The sequence below is a fragment of the Pongo abelii genome, chromosome 4 (assembly GCF_028885655.2).
Source record: "Pongo abelii isolate AG06213 chromosome 4, NHGRI_mPonAbe1-v2.0_pri, whole genome shotgun sequence".
Classification (NCBI taxonomy): domain Eukaryota; kingdom Metazoa; phylum Chordata; class Mammalia; order Primates; family Hominidae; genus Pongo; species Pongo abelii.
Genome location: NC_071989.2, coordinates 7,993,093 through 8,013,290, shown reverse-complemented (window position 1 = coordinate 8,013,290; position 20,198 = coordinate 7,993,093). Strand labels below are relative to the sequence as shown.

Sequence of the window (20,198 nt, the reverse complement as noted above, 5' to 3'; positions counted from 1 at the left end):
CACCACTTTGAGAGACCAAGTTGGGTGTATCGCTTGAGGTCAGGAGTTTAAGACCAGCCTGAACAACATGGCGAAAGCCTGCCTCTACTAAAAATACAAAAATTAGCTGGGCCTGGTGGTGCACACCTGTAGTCCTAGCTACTCGGGAGGCTGAGGCAGGAAAATCACTTGAACCTGGGAGGAGGAGGTTGCAGTGAGCCGAGACTGCGCCACTGCATGCCAGCCTGGGCAACAGAGCAAGACTCCATCAAAAAAAAAAGAAGGAAGGAAGGAAGGAATGGAAGGAAGGAAGGAAGGGAAGGAAGGAGGGAAGGAAGGAAGGAAGGAAGCAAGGAAGGAAGGAAGGAAGGAAGGAAAGGGAAAAGAAAAAATGCTGATAACAACAACACTAGTAAGATTACATATCTGCATTAATTCCGTTCTCTAGAACCTGAGATGTGACTAGAGCAGTGAGTAATTAAGAATCAACTTGTTTCAGGGAGATGAGTTATGTTCACCTCTCTAGTACTCGAATGAATCTTCCTAAGGTTGAGACAGATGCTTCCAACTTCCAAAAAGCTCTGGCAGTGACCTTGTTGGGACACCAAGCCTCCCGTAGGTGCTCTCTCCTGGGAAACAGATCTGAGGAATAGATAATTTGACCTTGTGTCTCATGTTTCCAGGCTGGTCAGAACCAACTGTACCTTGAGCTACCTGCAAACAGTCAATGGTGTCAACATAGTTTATCTTCTCTATGAGCCCCTAAAGTTCATGAAACTTTAAGGACTGAAAAAACATGGGCATTTTAAGTAGCACCGGTTCTATAGATAACACAAAATTATCCAGAGAATACATTTGGCTTTGTCTTCTCATACAGAAATCTCTGCCCTCTATACAGAATAACACAATTATAAGGAGGAAAAAAAATTGCTTTAAATCCCCTTTCTATAATGCTGCAAGGTTTATATAAGACATCTATACCATGGGGAAGGAAGAGTTGTTAGTAGACCTATTCCACAGATGAGGAAAATAAGGAGAAAAAATGGCAATTCCTTCAGGGTTCCAGAGCTCACACTTAGCAGAGTCAGATTCCAGCCACCCCATGGACTCCCAGTCTTGGTCTCTTTAACGTGAGCATCCTGACCACTCCATACGGGCTATGGGCCCATGGGCCACCATCCTTCCATGCCAGGAGCTAGTGCACACTCTGTGGACTAAGGGATAATGGATGCATGAAAATCATGCATGTATTACATGATATTCCTGTGGGCATTTTTTCTTATTATTTGACTTCATATTGACCTGGCCGCATTTAAAAATAAATACATAAATAATAAAAATTAAAAAAACTATCATCAGTGTATTTTCTTATTTTGGGTCATTGTGGATTAGCTTGCTGCAGACCAACTCTTCCACCCAGAACAATTAGAAAGGCCTTGAAAAATAAAAATAAATAACTAGTTTATGTGTGCCTTCAAAAAAAGGCTGTTTTGTGATTTTCTTTCTGTATGCAGTTTCATCAGTTTTATTATGCTGAACTTGGTGTGTTTTTCTTTATACATAGTTGATTTAGGATTTATTGAGTTTTAATCTGCGGTTTGATATCTATCAATTGGTTAAAGTTTTAGGGCTTAATTTTTCAAATATTGATTCCCCTCCTCCTTTTTTTCTCCTCTTCTATTTTAGAGTGCCAATTCCACATGTATCTTTTCACCATGCCCCATATCTCTCTTAGGCTCCTATCTGTATTTTCAAGGAAAAGACTTCTCAATAGAAACAAGAGAGGCCAGAAAACCTGATAATGCAATATTCAGAGTGTTGAAAGAAAATAAATGTCACTTTAGATGTCTATACACATTTAGATTTCTATACACATGAAAAGCATCACTTATAAACAAAGACAAAATAAAGACATTTTCTAACAAGTAAAACCTGGTAGAATTTGTAACCAATGGATACTTCCTAGAAAAAACAATATTATCCCAGAAGGAAGGATAAAGACAATGGGAATAATAAAAAGCAAGAAAAAATGATAAATATGTAGGTAAACCTAAAGCATATATATATAATAATAATGCATTTGCCTTGAAATATCTAGAGAATGAAATACAGGGCAACAAAGGTACAAGATATGAGAGGGAGGTAACTAAATGGAGTTAAAAGGGCTGAAGATCATTGAAGGTAAATAAGAATTTACACCAGACTTCATAAATAATGGATTCATGTTGTAAATTCTAGGGTAACTACTCAAAATAGTAAGAAACTGTATATGTTAAAAGTATTATTTTAGAAAAAAAGAGCAACAAAAATATTTAACAAAAAATAGTCAATAAAGAAAAGGAGAAATATAGAACTGATGTTAAAAATAAAAAAACTAATAAGAAAAGGATACATTTTTAAGCATGAGTATATGTGATTACATTAAGTACAAACCAATTACATACTCCAAATAAAAAGCTTGGCAGACGGGATTTACAAAAATAAAAACAAAAATGTAAAATATCTTGCAACCTTTTTCTGAATCTGAAAAATATTCAGAAAAAGTCATTTGAAAAATTTCCACCAATATTTTGACAAAACCCTTTGAAAATAGAAATAGAGTGAAATTTTATGTGTTAAAAATTTACTTCAAATAATTTGCAAAGGAAAACACACATAATAGGAAACTGTTGAAACTTTGCCCTTAGATCAGGACTGATGTATGAAACAAACTTTTCTTCAGTGTTGTTTTACTGGAGGTCCTAGCCGAGGCAATAATACAAGAAATTTAAATAAAACAGGCTTAAAGATTGGAAAGGAAGAAATAAATCTGTCACTATTTGCAGAGATCACATTATATACTTATGCATATATTTATATACATTATGTATATATTATACATATACATTAATATATATTATGCATATATTAACAAAGTTTATGGATACACAGTTCTATTATTGGGCTAGGGCTGCCATAACAAAATATCACAGACTGGGAGGCTTAAACTATTGAAATGTGCTGCTCACAGTTCTGGAGGCAAAAGTCCAAGATGGAGGTGTCAGCTGAACTGGTTTCCCTAGAAACCTCTCTCCTTGGCTTGCAGATGGCCATCTGCCTGCTGCTACTTCACATGGCTGTCCCTCCATGAACACTTAATTCTGCTGTCTCTTTTGTGTCCAAATTTCCTCTCTGCATAAAGACATTAGTTCTATCAAATTAGAATCTCACCCATATGACCTCATTTAACCTTACTTACTCCTTAAAAGTCCCTAAATTCAAATACAGTTACATTCTGAGGTATTGAGGATCAAGACTCCAATATATGAATTTTAAGAAATGCAATTAAGTCCATAACAAAGATCAATATACAAAAATCTATTATATCTCTGCATACAACAAACAATTAGAAAATAAAATTTTAAAAATATTGCTTATAATAATACAAAACCCTGAAATTGTGAGGAATAATTGTAACAAGAGTTTTGTAAGGCCTCTGTGTAGAAAATTATTTAACATAATTGAGAGAAATTTAAGAGGACAAATAAATGCATAGATATACCATGTAAATGAATTGAAATGCTCGATAGTTTAAAGATCTCTATTTTATTCAAATTGATATATGTAATCTCAATTAAAATTCCAGCAGATCTCTATAGAGATATGTAAATTATGAAGCAAAAATCCATTTGGAAATGCAAATGGCCAAGAATAGCCAAGATAAGCTTGAAGAAGAATAGCAAAGTTGAAAGAATTTTTAGAAAGATGTCAACTGACAGAGATAAGTAGAGCATGGACTATTGTAGTATCTAGAAACAGACCCACACATAAATGGACATGTAATTTATTCAGAAGCTGGTACTGCAGTGTTGTAAAGAATATCATGATTTATTTATGATTTTGAATAAATTATAATGGCTAAAGTGGATATTCACAATAAAATAATATATTGACCCCCACTTTATACAGTGGACAAAAATCCCTTCACAGTGGACTTTATATCTAATTCATAAAAGAATAATAAAGCTTCTAAAAGGTAATATACAAGAATATCTTTTATCTTAAGAACAGGCAAAACTTTCTAAACAGAACACAAAAAAACTATAAAAGAAGACAGTGATAAATTACATTAAAATTATGGACAATTCAATATCAGAAAGTAGAAATGCAGATCAGAGTGAAAATGTATTTTAATATGTATACCCAACAAAAAAAGCATATGCAGAATTCTTTTACATCTTACAAATAATAAGTGAAAGATAGATCAATGGATTAATATGAATTTAAATTTCCTTGGCACCTGAACCAAATAATAAGAAACCAATCATTGTGACTGTTTCCAGTAAAATAAAAAGTGGAAGATACATGAAAGTTACAATACAATACTTCTGAAATATAAAGTCATACTTTTATAAAGTTGTTCAGAAATGCAGCTTGTTTTTGTTATCTTTCACTGTCTTTTTATTCATTATTTTTACATTGAATTACATGAATCAAAAAAAACTTTTCCAGTCATTTTCATTCTAAGGCAAAAGGAGGGTTGCTAAACCATAATTGTTTATTCTTTTGTTTAATTTTTGTTCATTATATTGCTATGGTTTGAATATTTGTCTCCTCCAAAACTCCTGCTGACATTTAATTTCCCATCTGGCAGTATAGAGAGGTGGGGGCTTTAAGTGATGATAGGTCATAAGGGCACATAAATTAATTAATTCATTGGGTTTTCACGGGAATGGGATTGGGGGCTTTTTAAGAAGACAGACTGCATGTGCCCCTCAGCATGCACTTGGCCCCTTTTCTTTATAAACTACCCAGTTTCAGGTATTCCATAATAAGCAACAGCAAACAAAGACATATGTATTTCTTTTTGAAGCCACTGTATATGTCAAACTCTACCAGCTTGTTATAGAAATGGCAAATGGGAAAAACAATAAGTAGTAGACAGATAGGCCACCTCATATTCAGAGGGAAGATATTTTTATATTTTCATTCACAATCATTTCTAAAATTCTGTAAATTAAAAAGATGGTATATTTTTACAATAAACATAGAAATGTTCAGGAAAAAGTATCTCTAGATTAAAACAAAGCAGAAAAGAAAGAGACTTCATTCCCTTCCAATCTATTAAAGTCTGCAAGCTATAATGAATTCATTTTCCTATTCTCTGCAATGATTATTTCAAATACTTTCACTTCTGAAAGCTCTGTGTATTTTTCAACAGAAGCCCCTGTTTCTAACTTCTTTAAGAGATTAGCCATTGATCTAGCTCAGATTTGTATTGCCATTCTACAAACTCACCTGCATTTCATTCACCATTTTCTCCTTCTCTCCTATTAACCAGGAGCAGGTGCCTCAGTTTTGTTTCAGCTCAGCTTCTCCCCAGATACCATGGAACTCATCCATGCCACCTCTCAATCATTAGGCACCCCGGTCTATAAATTATCTCCTTTCGACTGTATATTCAATCTATCTTCTGTGTATACTCATCAGCATTAAAAATTGCTTTAAAATCTTCTATCTGGCCAGGCGAAGTGGCTCTCATGCCTATAATCCCAGCATTTTGGGAGGCCGAGGCGGACGGATCACCTGAGGTCAGGAGGTCAAGACCAGCCTGGCTAACATGGTGAAACCTCGTCTCTACTAAAAAATATATAAATTAGCCAGGCGTGGTGGTGGGCGCCTGTAATCCCAGCTACTCTGAGACAGGAAAATCGCTTGAACCCAGGAGGCGGAGTTTGCAGTAAGCCGAGATCGCACCACTGCACTCCAGCCTGGGAGACAGAGCAAGACTCCATCTCAAAAAAAAAAAAAAAGCCCTCTATATCCCTGTCATTACTCATGTAACTCTTTCTCCCCACCAGAAACTTCCTTAAAACTGCTACTTTGCTCTCTCCATTTCCTCATCCCCACCCGCAACTCAGTCCTCACCTCACTCAAGTCTCTCCTACCCCAGCACGAAGTTGCAACCGCTCTCTTTAAGGCACCCAGTGATCCCCTGTGACTACATCCAATCAATGTCTCTACATCTTTCCCTGCAAAATGGATTCTGCTCCTTCATCCGCGATGTCAACAAATAAATGACAACATGTTCTACTCCGTTGTTAATGTCAGAAACCAAGCAAGAGGCAGCGTGGGGCTGGAGCCCCGTAGAGAGTGTGGGCTCACCACCCAGTTCTTATGGAATTCTGCTGTGTTTACATGGGCGACAGATGATGTGGATTCAATGCCAAACAAAAGTTCAAAGCTTTTCAAAGTTTGTCAACTGCCTAAATGTAAATGTGAGAGTTGATATTTCTACTGGAAAAGCAACTTTCCACACACCTCCGACATGACCAGAACCTTCCCGTTCCCTTCTCTCCTCAGAGCCCTGGGGAAATGCTGGATCCTGGCCCCACCCGACCCGTCCAAACGTGGCCAAAGACCCCGGGGCTCGCCAGGACTCCTGAGAGTCTGAGGCTCCCACAGGGAATGGCATAGGATGCCTCCGCCTGCTTTGCTGTTTAGTGGCCAGAGCCCGCCCTGTCTCAGGGTCCCTCGGCCTCACAGTAGACCGGGCTGAGGACTCCTCGTCTCACCTGGAGCGCCCCATGCCTGGATTCTGCCCCGACCCCAGCCAGGGTCCGCGAGGCTCCACCGTCCCCGCCTCGGGGGCTGCACCCAGGCTGGGCTCTGCGTAGCGCTGCCCGGGCCTCCCAGATCCACTCTCTCCAGGTGATGAGCCAAGGCCGACCTCATCTCAGGCTCCCTAGGCAGGTGCCCAGTCCTAGAGAAGGGCTCTCTGCAGGGCCACCGCCCTCGGAGGTCCTGTCCTGTGCTAGGTGGAAGGCAGAGGCATGGGACATATAAATTCCAGAGACTCCAGCTCCTCTGCTGGAAAATGGAATTGAAAACATATTTTGAGCGGTCAAGAGAACCATTCGCCCATGATAGCTTTTTGTAGTGACGCAAATTATCCCCTCCAATTCCGGGTTAGGGGTGTGCAGAAGCAGGGGAGCCACTGTCATATGCTCCAAATTATCCTAACGATTGAGTGGACATATTAGGGGTTTTCTTCAAGTAAGAAGTTCAGGGGTACAGTCCGGGTGCTCAGCCAGCTGAGCTCCTTCTGACTTCTTTCCACTCCTACAGGGGGATTCCAGCCTCAGGGTCACAGAGGCACAGTCCCTGCCAGAGAAAGAGCACCAGGTTTAACTGTAAGGAGGGCCGTCTCCAGGATCTTCAGTCCACATTTCACGGATCAATTAATAACTTAACACTTATAATGAACGTATGGATTGTATACATATTACTATATTAATTAATTATATATTAATTAATATATTGATTAGGCAAATATATTGATATATTTATAATAATTTTATAATAATAATTGACCCTTATTAATAAATTACAAGTAAGGCCATTTGCTTTTTTTTTTTTTTTTTGAGACAGAGTCTCATCTGGAGTGCAAGGGCACCATCACAGCTCACTGCAGCCTAGATCTCCTCAGATCAAATGATCAGTCCACCTCAGCCTCCCAAGTAGCGGGGACTGCAGGCACACACGACCACACCTGGCTCATTTTTATTATTATTAGTAGTAGTAGTAGTAGTAGTAGAAGAGTAGCAGGAGAGAAGAAGTCTTACTATATTGCCCAGGCTGGTCTGAAGTGATCCTACCATCTTGGCCACCCAAAGTGCTAGGATTACAGGACTGAGACACTGCACAGCCCATTTGCTTTTAAATTGTTGGATAATGTAAAGAAAGCGTGGAGAACTCCCACTGTTGAAAATTTTAACATTGTATGTTTCACTTCATTAGACACACAAATGCACTTCTAGATCCTTCTTCAGGAAGAACTGACTGGCCAGAGGCAGGGAGTGGGGTCAGCAGACACCAGGTCCAGCTCGCAGCCCTTCCAGGGTCAGCCTCAGCTGCAGTGAGCCACCCTGCCCATGGTCACCCCTTTTTTTGGGTGCCCATATCCAGAAGCTGAACAGGTGGAAGCAAAGCCCTGAGCTTGCTGCAGGATGACTCTGCCATCAATTCCCCAGCCCGGCTGCCCATCATGCAGGGAGGCTTGGTGACATCACACCTGGACCTTACCTCTGTCCAACCATGCCTCCTCCCTTTCCCTTCACAGGTGGTAGTGCAAATGAACATCTTGCCCCTCAAACGTCGTCTCTTGCCCCTCAAACATCATCTCAGGGTCTGCACCCAGGAAAATCAACCTGAGACACAATAGCACTATTGTTGTGCATTGTCTTCCATTTTTATTTTCAGATAGTTTGGTAAAAGTCTTTTTAAACAACGGACATAATTTAGAAAACTATGATCCATTTTTTAGAAATCTTTTACAAGAAACAATTCCAAAGTAATTATTGTATTTCTGCTATAATTCTTTCATCTTCTTCTTTTTTTTTTTTTTTTAGATGGTGTTTCACTCTGTTGTCCAGGCTGGAGTGCAATGGCACAACCTCGGCTCACTGCAATGTCCAACTCCAGGGTTCAAGCGATTCTCCTGCCTCAGCCTCTGGAACAGCTGGGATTACAGGAATGAGGAGAGATGGCCTTGGTGGTCCTCCTTAGGTTGGCAACATCCAGATGCAATTGTTCACATACCAGCTTCTCATAGCGCTACCAAAAGTCTTCAACTCCTGTGGGTTTGTTTCATATCTTGAACTACTATTTTAAATAACTCTATTATTCAATGTCAAATCAAAAGCCATTAGTATTTGAATGGCTTTTCTTGGGGACTTTTCTGTGTGTGTTTTTTTTTAAGTTGCCTACTTTCACCCCTTCAGCTTTTAATTTTGCATGTCTTTTTTTCCCCCCCCATGAACAGTAGTTGGGCCTCTCATGCCAAGAACCAGAGAGAGGCACAAAATTCCTCATTGAGATACTGTGTGTTCTACTTCCACGACTTCCACACACCATTCTTAGAAATAGGAGGTGAGCATGAACAGAAGGAAAAGGCAAAATATCATTCACATCTGACCTACATTGTTTCCAATAAGAGTAAAATTCGTCTCATCTGACAGTGACATTATTGCATGATTCTTAAGATTGTAACAGTCTTTATACATTTATCTTGTTGATGATTTAAAATAACAAAATTAAATGTGTATAAAATATTATGTTAATATAGACCAACTCATTTATTTCTTATGAAATCTGATAGCCTAGTTCAGATTGCAGAGTTAGGTTGGCAAGTTATTTTCTCCAAGAGCAATTGCACAAATTTGTAATTCAGGTAAAAGTGGCCTCCATTTCATGCTTCAATTATCAATGTTCACTGATCCTTGCAATTTTGCAATAACAGAGCAAAATAGAAAGTCATTTGCTCCAGCCATAGGACGGTAAAGAAAACTCCTAGGGTGCTAGTTCTTTCTAATAAGGGCATTTATACAAATTTTCTGAGGAAACTTTAATGCTGTCTCTCCTCTTCAATTAAAAAATGAATAAAGGAGAAAAAATTACTAATTTATTCTGACATTTTTCTATGTGCACTCCTAATGTCCAGTGATAGTAGAATATCAATGGAAAAGAAGAATATGCATGTATATTTGTGTGTATGTTTGCATATACATGTGTGTGTGCCTGTGCATGTGTGTGTGTGTGTGTGCCTGTGTGTATCAGTTACTTGACTGTTATGCCCTTCAAAAGTGCCCATGGCCAAATTTTTGTTGGTGTCTTTTATGATGTTTGCTAAGATTCTTTGCATTTTATTTTCCCTTGCAATATTTTAGACTTGGTACCCATTAGGGTTTTCTTAAGCTGCAAGTAACACAAACTTGCAAAAGTGACTTATCCAAACCCCTTTTCCTTCAGATAAGTGAACACTAGAGGTATACAGCTATGGATAGAAAATGGAATTCCAAACTGTCCCCAGGGAACCAGCCCCTCTTGCTTTCTTGCTCTATGACTGTCGGGTGTGGTGCCATCCTCATGCTCACAGGATGGCAGTTGTACCTCTAGGCATCACATTTGTATTCCAGACACACGAGACGGAAGTGGGGCCAAAATGGTGATCCAGCTCGATCTGTTTATTTTCTTATTTCTTTAACTAGGGGAAAGTGTAAATGCAGTTCCCTACTGCCACAATTATGCAGTGGAGTTTATCACATTTGGGAAAATGATAGGGGTCAGCACATGTGGAGTGCAATGGATAAGTTTTGCCGTGGGAAAATCACCTTTGTGATCATGATGTCTCCCCTGCTAAGTGAGTCTGTTTCTTTTTATCTGAAAACAGCAGTTTTCCTAGGAGCATCACCCAAGAAAATTAAGATTCTCATTGGCCAGAACTATGTCAAAAGGTCACCACTAGATGAAAGGAAGCCCACAAAATTGAGACTTTTAGCTGGACATGTAGCTAACCAACCAACAGAGGAGTGTCCTTCTAAATGAACAGAAAGTAGTGATAAATATTGAATTGACCAATCACAGTGTCTTCTACAGTTTTTCTGTGATTAGAATATGTTTTCTACATGGAAAACTTCTACATTTTTCTATAGTTGTTATATATTCATTTGTTACTTAATAATTGGCAATAGGTGATATGGTTTGGCTGTGCCCCCACCCAAATTTCATCTTGAATTGTTGCTCCCATAATACTCATGTGTGGTAGGGAGGACCCGGTGGGAGGTAACTGAATCATGGGGGTGGGTTTTCCATGCTGTTCTTGTGATAGTGAATAAGCCTCATGAGATCTGATGTTTTTATAAGGGGCAGTTCCCCTGCACACACTCTCTTACCTGCCACCATGTAAGACGTGCCTTTGCTCCTCCTTCACCTTCCACCACGATTGTGAGGCCTCCCCAGACATGTGGAACTGTGAGTCCATTAAATCTCTTTTTCTTTATAAATTACCCAGTCTTGGGTATTTCTTCATAGCAGTATGAAAATGGACTAATACACTGGGTATGGGTTAAAGATACCCATAATATTGAAATTCATAATAGTTATGGTGCCGAGAGAAGGGAGCCATGATCCTCAGGGGAATCCTCAAACCCTGGCTGACCCATGTGTGGAAGAGCCACAAGGTCCTCAGATGAGCCCCTGGGAGTAGGCCCCATCTTCCCCCTGGGCTATAGCTGTGCTCACTGGGTATCATGGTATGAGAGTGAATGGGAAGAAGGCAGACGTGAACTGGGAAGGGGCACATGTGTTGCAACTGGGGGGAAATGAAGCACAGAAACCACATTGAAAGTCTCTCCTTTGGTTGCAGTGAGCTGAGATCATGCCGCTGCACTCCAGCCTGGTGACAGAGTAAGACTCTGTCTAAAAAAAAAAGAAAGAAAGTCCTTCCTTTGTACTGAGCTGGAGATAGAGCATCACTGTTCTCCTTGATGTGGTGTTTATCACAGAGAAGCACATCTTCCTGAAATCCTGTAATCAGAACAACGTCTAATTTATCTATAGGACATTGATAATCCCAGAAAGACCATATGATGATTATTAAAAACACAAAGAACACCTCCACCATGTGCTAGATACTGAACTAGAGTATTGATCCTGCACTAGGTGCTGTGTTGGGTTCATTATCTACATTGTCTAACTTGACCCTTGTAAACCCTGTGGCACAGGGATTATTGACCCTATTTTACATATTTACACCATGGACAAAACAGGTCTCCAACTGACCAAGGGCCACTTGGTTGCACCAAGAAGTGAGTTGTCCTAAGAATAATGCCCATCAGAAGTACAGGAGAGACAGAGATACCCACAGCCTTTGAGCCCCTGGATCCAGCCATATCTGAAGCTAGAATTTTCTGTTCTATGACCTAGTGCATTCTCTTTTCCCATAAGCTAGTGTCAGTTTGGTTTGTCTGTCAAAGGATCCTTCTTTACATTCAACTTGCATCTCCTTCTTCATGATTGCTACATGGGCAACCAGCCATTCTGATTCAGAAAATGCCCTCGCAGAGACCTGCTCCTCAAAGTGTTCATGGGCCCAACAAGCCATCCCCAGTGTGGGGAAAAATAGGTCAAATGCAGCTAGTATAAAAAACAAAATGTGCATAAACACACCCACACACACCTTCCAGCCATCAGAGAACTCTCCCAGCCAAGTCTGCATGCTGATTTTTGAAGTCATGATTTGAAAAAACAAATGACTACTCATTTTAGATATAAAATAAATCTACTCACCATCCCTGCACGGTATTCCATCAGCTTTCTCTTCCTATCAAATCAAAACAAATCTAGATTTTACAAGAACGTTCCAAGTTATATTACATTGTTTTGTTTTGGGAAAATAAACATTTTCAGTCTCTGAGGATACACATAATCTTTCTTCCACATGGCATTCCTGATATAATCAGGTGAGATTGCACCTATATTCTATCCCAGAAACAACTGTAGAGATGAAAATCCCAGAGCAGGCACTTTTTCCTTGGGCAGAGCTGAGAATCCTGCCTTCACTTCACTGTGATATCCTCTCCCTCTTTGCTATCCACTGTGAGCATGAACTCAGCTTTATCAGCATGTTCTTTCATGCAGTTTCTTGATGTAATCAACATATTTTCTCTCTAAAACGTCCCTTTAGAAACTCCGATAACTCCTGGAATTCCCTAACCTGGCATGATTTTATGTTAGCAAGAAAATCACTTGCCTCATAGGTATAGCACATATTTCATATTCCATACACACATAATAGCAGGTCTTAGGTCTTGGGAAGGTAATTTAGCAGCATAAGTTGAGGCTAAGTGGATTTATATGTATATAAATTGATGCTGAGTTCTTTTATCCCATGGCTACTTTTCCAATATTATTCTCCTGTCACAGAACCTTAAATCCAATGAAATGTGTCTCGTCTCCTCTCCTTTCCACATCTATGTTTATGATCATATGAAAAGAAACACACAGCTTCGGTTTTCTTTAAGTATTGAAAATATATCACTGTCTTTCACGATGAATAAAATAAATCACTTATTTTCCTTCTAATCAGAATCTCCTCTGTTAGGACTTCGCATGTCAAGGTTAAAATTAACAGCAGATTTTCAGGCTACTTGTAATGAGTTCTGTGCCATACTACCCATTGTTAAGAGCAGCAATTAATTAAGTTACCGTAATAAATTGTCACCATTCCATTGACACTATTGAAACCACATTCGGTGATTTTTTGTTTTTGTTTTCTGTTGCTTTCCTCTAAACTTGGGGTAGAAGAGTTTTGTGTAACAAATTATTATATCATGACCAAATTGTGTTTTTTTCCCATAAGGGGTTTTATGCATTATGGCTAGTCAGAGGTCAGAGATCTGTTCTTACAGATTTTGGTTGTTTTTAAGTTGAGAGGACAAAGGGGAAACATATGTTCAGAGGGAAAAGTGTCAGACTATGGGGCATTGTCTGGATTTGTGAATTCATGCTTTATCTAGATGTGGCCACTGGGAAGTCTCTGTGAGCCCCAAGTGAACATTTATGTGTGGGGAAACCACAAATTCTTCTAAGAATTGTGACCATGAAGATGTAATTATTGGGGGTTTGGCAGTTATTGTAAAAGCAAATAGGATCCAAGAGATTGATAAGGCATAGAAAAATGTCTTCATATGAGAGGAAAAAAAAAGACTAAAAGGAAAATCCTCAGAAATCCGGACATGAATAGCACAAATTCAATACCCATTAAAAACACTAGAATGAATCAGCAAAGATTCCATTCATATACACTTCCACAACTATGGGGGACTAAGCCAAGAAATCCATCAGGCTTTGTGAAGAGTCTATTCAAGAGCCCAAACCAATTTCACCCAGTGTATTGTGACACGTTGGAAGGATCAGGGGAAGGAAGTGAGAGGACCCAGCCTGATGTGAAAGGCACTGTCCCTTCCTGTGGCTCTCTCTTGGACAAGTTAGAAAGTTTGCCCTTCGGGATCTTAGAAGACAAAAAACCAATTCATTGGTTTGCAAAGTTAACTAACACTACAGACCAGTAAAATGGAATGTAAGCCAGGTATAACTCCCATCAATGATTTACTAAGAAAATCATTCGGCAAAATAAGATGAATTTGAGGCTATCAATGATTCCGTTAAAACTAAGAAAAACAGAAACATAAATTAAGCTGTATAAATTTAGACTGAATCTCTGCAGACATATTACTTGATGATTCATTGATTTTATATTTAATCAAATTATTGCATTGTTTATGTGATTCACAATCTTTATTGAATGATGCTGTGGAAATAAACAAAAGCCAACCGAATGAGAACAAGCCAAGTCTGTTATTCTTTACTTGCTAGAGCAAGAGAGTCAGCCTCTGTTACTTGTGTTGGGCAAATTCAAAGGCAGGCAGAGGAGAGGGAGAGCTTCACAGTGGGAAAAGAAGGCCTCGAGAATGTCCTGATTGGAGGCTGTTGGTCTGGGGAAGCTGCAGGTGGGATTACCTGGAATCCGGGCACTCAGTTGGTTAGGGGTGCATATTTGGCTCTCTCTGATTGATCCTAAATTGTAACAAGAGACACACATTTCAAAAGCTGTCAGTTATTAGTCAAGTTCTGGCCATTTGGGGTCAGTTGTTGCAGGGAATATTGTTTGTTTTGCTGGATTGTTTGCCCAGAGATCCTGGTCTGACATCCTACAAGTCTGGCTTGGCTAGAAAACAGGTTAGTTTCCTGGGCTGGTTGCTGCAGATCCTGGGTCACAGTTCTATTTTTATAGATGATCTGACCACTGTCCCTTGGTGTATTCAATCTTTTACTTCCCTATGACCAACAATGACATGTACCATCCATTATTTCATTTAATCTCATTTAATCCCAATATGAAGCTTTGAGAATTCCTGTTTTACAGACGAAGAAATCAAGGTTTGATCAGTTCATATACATGTCCAACCCACACCAAACGAGTGCTAGGGTTGGTCATTAGAGTCCAATGATCTGATCCCCAAAGCCTAAGTTCTGGACAGGCATGTGTTCCTGTGTCCCAAATTCTCCCTGGTAAGGCTGGTGATAACTGTGAAAGTGAAGAGGCAACTTGACACCTGTTTCTCTCCACAGTTTATGTTTCCAATTCCACTGGAGATTTTAAGCACACTGTTTCAGAAAATTCTCACTCTAACTGTAACTTTCTCTCAAGGAGTTTAAATTAACTTCTATAGTAGAGGGTAAAACTAAAAGTCCACCAGGCCAGGCAAGTAACCTGGATATGTGAGTCTCCTTGAGTAGAAGGCCATCCATATGTGGGAGGAGTTTGTATCTGCCTAAAGGAAGAATGTTCCCATCCCCACTCCTGGCTTTCTAGTTAATTTTACCAACACTGCACTGAAAAAAAAACAAAACTTCTGGGCAGGAACTTGCGACTCCAGTTCAAATTTCTGCAGTAAAATCAAGCAAGAAATATGCTAAATTAAAAGTTGGATCAACAGTGCAATTGGTGAAGAAGAATTTGAAGAATTCTTAATGTACCTTCTGGATACATAAATTTTAAATTCATATCCTTTAAAAATAAAATAATTTGACCCATTTCTCAAAATAATAACAGCTATGTATGACAAACCCACAGCCAATATCATACTCAAAGGGCAAAAACTGGAAGCATTCCCTTTGAAAACTGGCACAAGACAGGGATTCCCTCTCTCACCACTCCTATTCAACAGTGTTGGAAGTTCTGGCCAGGGCAATCAGACAGGAGAAAGAAATAAAGGGTACTCAATTAGGAAAAGAGGAAGTCAAATTGTCCCTATTGGCAGATGACAAGATAAAATTCTTCCAGAACATGGGGGAAACGATCTTAGTTTTAGTTGTCATAATACACAATTGTGCACTGTGGACCTGCATTCTTCTTTGTTGATAAAATACACCTGGTACAGCCCACTAGGTTTTATTGATGGCATCTCTTTATTCAATACTCCTGGTGCACTCTCTCTCTCTCTCTCTCTCTGTCTGTCTCTCTCCACGTATATAGATAGAGATATAAATGTGTGTGTATCTATATCTGTGTGTGTGTGTATATATATACATATAACCTCAAACCAACATATCTGTGTGTGTATATATACACACACAGATATATATATATCCTTATATACATACATATGAGGTAACATATATAACTCAAACCAACATCAAGTGCAGCAGCACTCCATGAACCTGGACGTAACCCAAGGAGATGCGTAAATTGATACCTATCCTTAATTCAACCAGAAGATGAGTCTTGTCTGCAGGCAGCAGGTATAAAATTGAAGACAGTACCAAGCATGGGTCATGGTGAATGGGTTTCTGCAGCTTCACAGAGCTCAGAGAACTTCATTCCCTTTGCATAGCTGAGAGGGGGGCTCAGGGACCTAAGTGACACCGGCGGGAGGCAGTCCACATGGACCCTCACACACACAGAATGCTCCAACATGTGTGGGGACAAAAGCCCACTCAGGAGACTCCACCCCAGGACTCTACACAGGAGGCAAAAGTAGCATTTGGCTGTACCTCAGAAGTTGGAGGGCCAGCCCTGCCCCTGCCCCTGTCCCTGCCCCAGTGAGATCTGCCACCTAGAAATGCACTTTGCCCTCCTGCTTGAGGTTCCTCAAAGGTGGGAGGAAAGAGCTGTCACTAGATCAGCTCTGAGTGCAAGTCAAGCTGTGGTATTTTGTTCATTCAACATATTAAGGACAAATACAGGTCATGTTGAGATTTATAGCATTGTGAAGATATTCAAGGATTTTGTAATACAGTAAAGGATGTTCCTCTGTCTAGGAAGAAAGGTAAAATAAGACATTTGCTGCTGCAGCCAGAAGTTTCCTGTGATTGAGGAGCTCACTGATGATCATAAATGACTGTATGACTGCAGGAGTACAAAGTACACAGTGTCTCAAGATTTGTATTTTTCTCCAAAGAGTTTACAGAAGCCAAGGGCCATAGATTTTATTTTTGAAAGAGACAAATGGGAGGGATGTGCCCCTCACAAAATCTGAGGCATCAAGCAGTTATGGGAACAGAGTTGTGAATGCAATGTTTGTTTGTTTTTTATTTTATGAAGAGAAACAGTTTTTTTCCAGAGAAATTGTGTGTCTGCTTGAATCCAGGAAAAAAAATCATAAGGTGACAGAAATCAAAGAGGCAATATCAAAACATGTTTTTCTATGGTCACTTTAAAACAACAAAACGTTTTATGCTGATTTCACCAAAGATATCACTTTCCTAAAGATTATAAGTTTTATAAACTTCTCATTGAAATTGTTTTTTTTAATGATAGAAATTTCTAAAATCTATAGTGTATAAGTAAACTATAACATAGGAGTAAGCTATAGTGTATGAGTGAGCTACCTGTTCATCACATTCTTCTATGATCCGTTCATTGATGCAGTAGATTGCATTGAGACCCCTTTGTGCCAAGACACTGCTCTGCCAAACACTTTAAAAATGTGTGTCTAATCAGTCTTTCCTTGAGGAGGTACGGTCATAAGACATGATGGACACACAAATATTCACAAATAGCACAGTGAGAGATAAGTACTACTGAAAATTTTTCTCAGTCTGCCTAGTTTGTTTTAAAGCATTAACTCTTGCTGATTTCCTCAACAAGTCTGAAGAACAGAAAAGCAGGGGTGATATTGTCAGAGGCCTTTGAACCACAGCAACTCCATCTTGAATAGAGGGTGAGCAAAATAAGGCTAAGACCTACTGGGATGCATTCCCAGACAATTAGGCATTCTAACTCACAGGATGAAATAGGAGGTTGGCACAAGATACAGGTCATAACGACCTTGTTGATAAAAGAGGATGCAGTAAAGAATCCAGCTAAAACCCACCAAAACCAAGATGGCGACGAGAGTGACCTCTGGTTGTCCTTAAGGCTGTACTCCCACCAGCACCACGACAGGTTACAAATGCCATGGCAACTTCAGAAAGTTATCCTACATGGTCAAAAAATGGGAGGAACCCTCAGTTCCGGGACTTGCCCACCCCTTTCCCAGAAAACTCATGAATAATCCACCCCTTGTTTAGCATATAATCAAGAAATAACCATAAAAATGGGCAACCAGTGCCTCCTGCCCCTGCTCTGCCTATGGAGTAGCCATTCTTTTTCTTTTTTTTTTTTTAAGCACATTAAAAAGTAGGATTTATCCTAGAGGATGCAGGGTTGGTTTAATGTTTGAAATAAATTAATGTAACACACTGTATCAATCTGATAAAAGACAAAAACCATGTGATCGTCTCAATAGGGAAGCTGTTTGACAAAATCCAATATCCTTTCTTGACAAAAACATTCAACAAATTAGGACTAGAAGGAACTTCCTCAACCTGATAAAGGGCATCAACAAAAACCCACAGTAAAGTAGCCATTCTTTTTTTTTTTTTTTTTTTTTTTTTTTGAGACAGAATCTCACTCTGTCGCCCAGGCTGGAGTGCAGTGGTGCAATCTCCGCTCACTGCAAGCTCCGCCTCCCGGGTTCACACCATTCTCCTGCCTCAGCCTCCCGAGTAGCTGGGACTACAGGCACCCACCACCACAACCGGCTAATTTTTTGTATTTTTAGTAAAGACGAGGTTTCACCATGTTAGTCAGGATGGTCTTTATCTCCTGACCTCATGATCCGCCTGCCTCGGCCTCCCAAAGTGCTGGGATTATGTGGAGTAGCCATTCTTTATTCCTTTACTTTCTTCATAAACTTGCTTTCATTTGACTCTGTGGACTCATCTTGAATTCCTTCTTGTGTGAGATCCAAGAACCTTCTCTTGGGGTCTGAATCTGGACCCCTTTCCAGTAACAATATTGCTCCAAATTAACCAGTGAGAACACAGCCCAAGTCCCCAAGGGTGCAGTAAGCAATCAGGAAGTACAGGTATTTACTTCTTTCCAATACACCAAGCTATTCTTATAGTTCATGGGAGAGAAGCATTATTTCCAAATGTCAAGATTAGAAACCAAAGAAAGCCTATTGAATGCTTGGCTATTGACTTGAATTGGGAAGAACAGGTACAAAGTCTTTCAATGTAGTTGAGGGTGCTGAGCAGTTCAGATAAACAAAACAGCATGGGCAGAAGGAGGAGCATGGCAAAGTGTAAGGGATGCTCAGGCTACTCACTGAACGAGGCTGCTGCAAAGCCACAGGTGGAGGTGAGCCTGGAGGGCACTGCCGCATGTGTCAGGGCTGCACTATCAGCTGGAGTTTGGACTTGGAAAGTTTTTCTGCAAAAAAAATTTAAATCGTTGGGAATATTTAAGCATGAGAGTCATCGATGACATTGGTAATTTAGAAAGAGTAGCTTAGAAGCCTGTAGTACACTTACCTTGAAAGAATCTCACTGGTCTGGGGCTGGAGGGAAGTGGGAATTAGTGAGGGTAAGAAACTCAGTTCTAACTTTGAAGCACAAAAGAAAGCTTATCACTTTACACACACAGACACACACATGCACACACATACACACACACATACACACACACACAGAGTCCAGATGTGCTGATTCCTGAGCTCGGGTACTAAAACTACATCATCAGAAATCTGCCCCCCCGCCGCCACCCTCGCCTCCATTTCTGGGTTCTGCTCTCCTCAGTGGTGGTTTTTTTCTTGGGCACATTTTCTTCAAGGAGTAGGCAAGAAGGGCCTAGCAACTGCAAGCTCTTCCATGTTTGTTCTCTGGAAGCTCAGAAAGGGAGAGATATGTTCTCTCCCAGTGACATTCTCCACCCCTGAGAAAAGACTCAGGTTAGTCCCTATAGGGTCTCAGGTGTCATGGAATCCTGGCAGATAGGGGTAATCAGATCAACCAGCTTAGATCTCATGCAACCCCTGTGAAGGGAGAGCCAGGCAAGGGCCCAAGATTGACAGCCTGCTTTAGCTAGGTTGGGGGTAGGACCTGGTGACATGACAAACCACCCCTAATGTCTATAGCCTAAAGCAGCAGGCAGGCCAATGCCCTCACGGACAATTCATCAGCAGACTCTTTTCTGGACCCAGGAGGATGCAGCAGGCATTCTCAGAACCCTTACAGGCTCAGACACTGACAGAGCAAAAGAGCAGCATAGCAAAGGACACCCCGGTTCTTAAAACCCCCACCATGGAGTAACATGTGTCACCTCCATTCATATTTCACTGTCAGAGCAAGTCAGAAAGTCACCCTCACTTTTAAAGAGGCAGATTGCAATCTCATCGTGTCCTCAAGAAGAGCCAGGAAATTGTCTAAGAAAAGCACTAATGACCCCCACACAATCCCCAAAATCACAGAATTTGAGAATCATGCTACTGAAAGAAAATACTATGGCACTGCTAGGTCAAGCACTGTGCTGGGAAACTCACTGCCATACAGTTAGGAGAATAAGGCTATAG

General features: G+C 40.1%; 1 non-coding gene across 1 annotated transcript; it reads right to left on the bottom strand.

Moving 5' to 3' along the window:
• Positions 1-10,004: 10,004 nt before the first annotated feature.
• Positions 10,005-10,167, bottom strand: LOC112133667 (U1 spliceosomal RNA). Its single transcript, XR_002915291.1, has one exon. It is a non-coding gene; the product is annotated as a U1 spliceosomal RNA (small nuclear RNA).
• Positions 10,168-20,198: the final 10,031 nt, after the last annotated feature.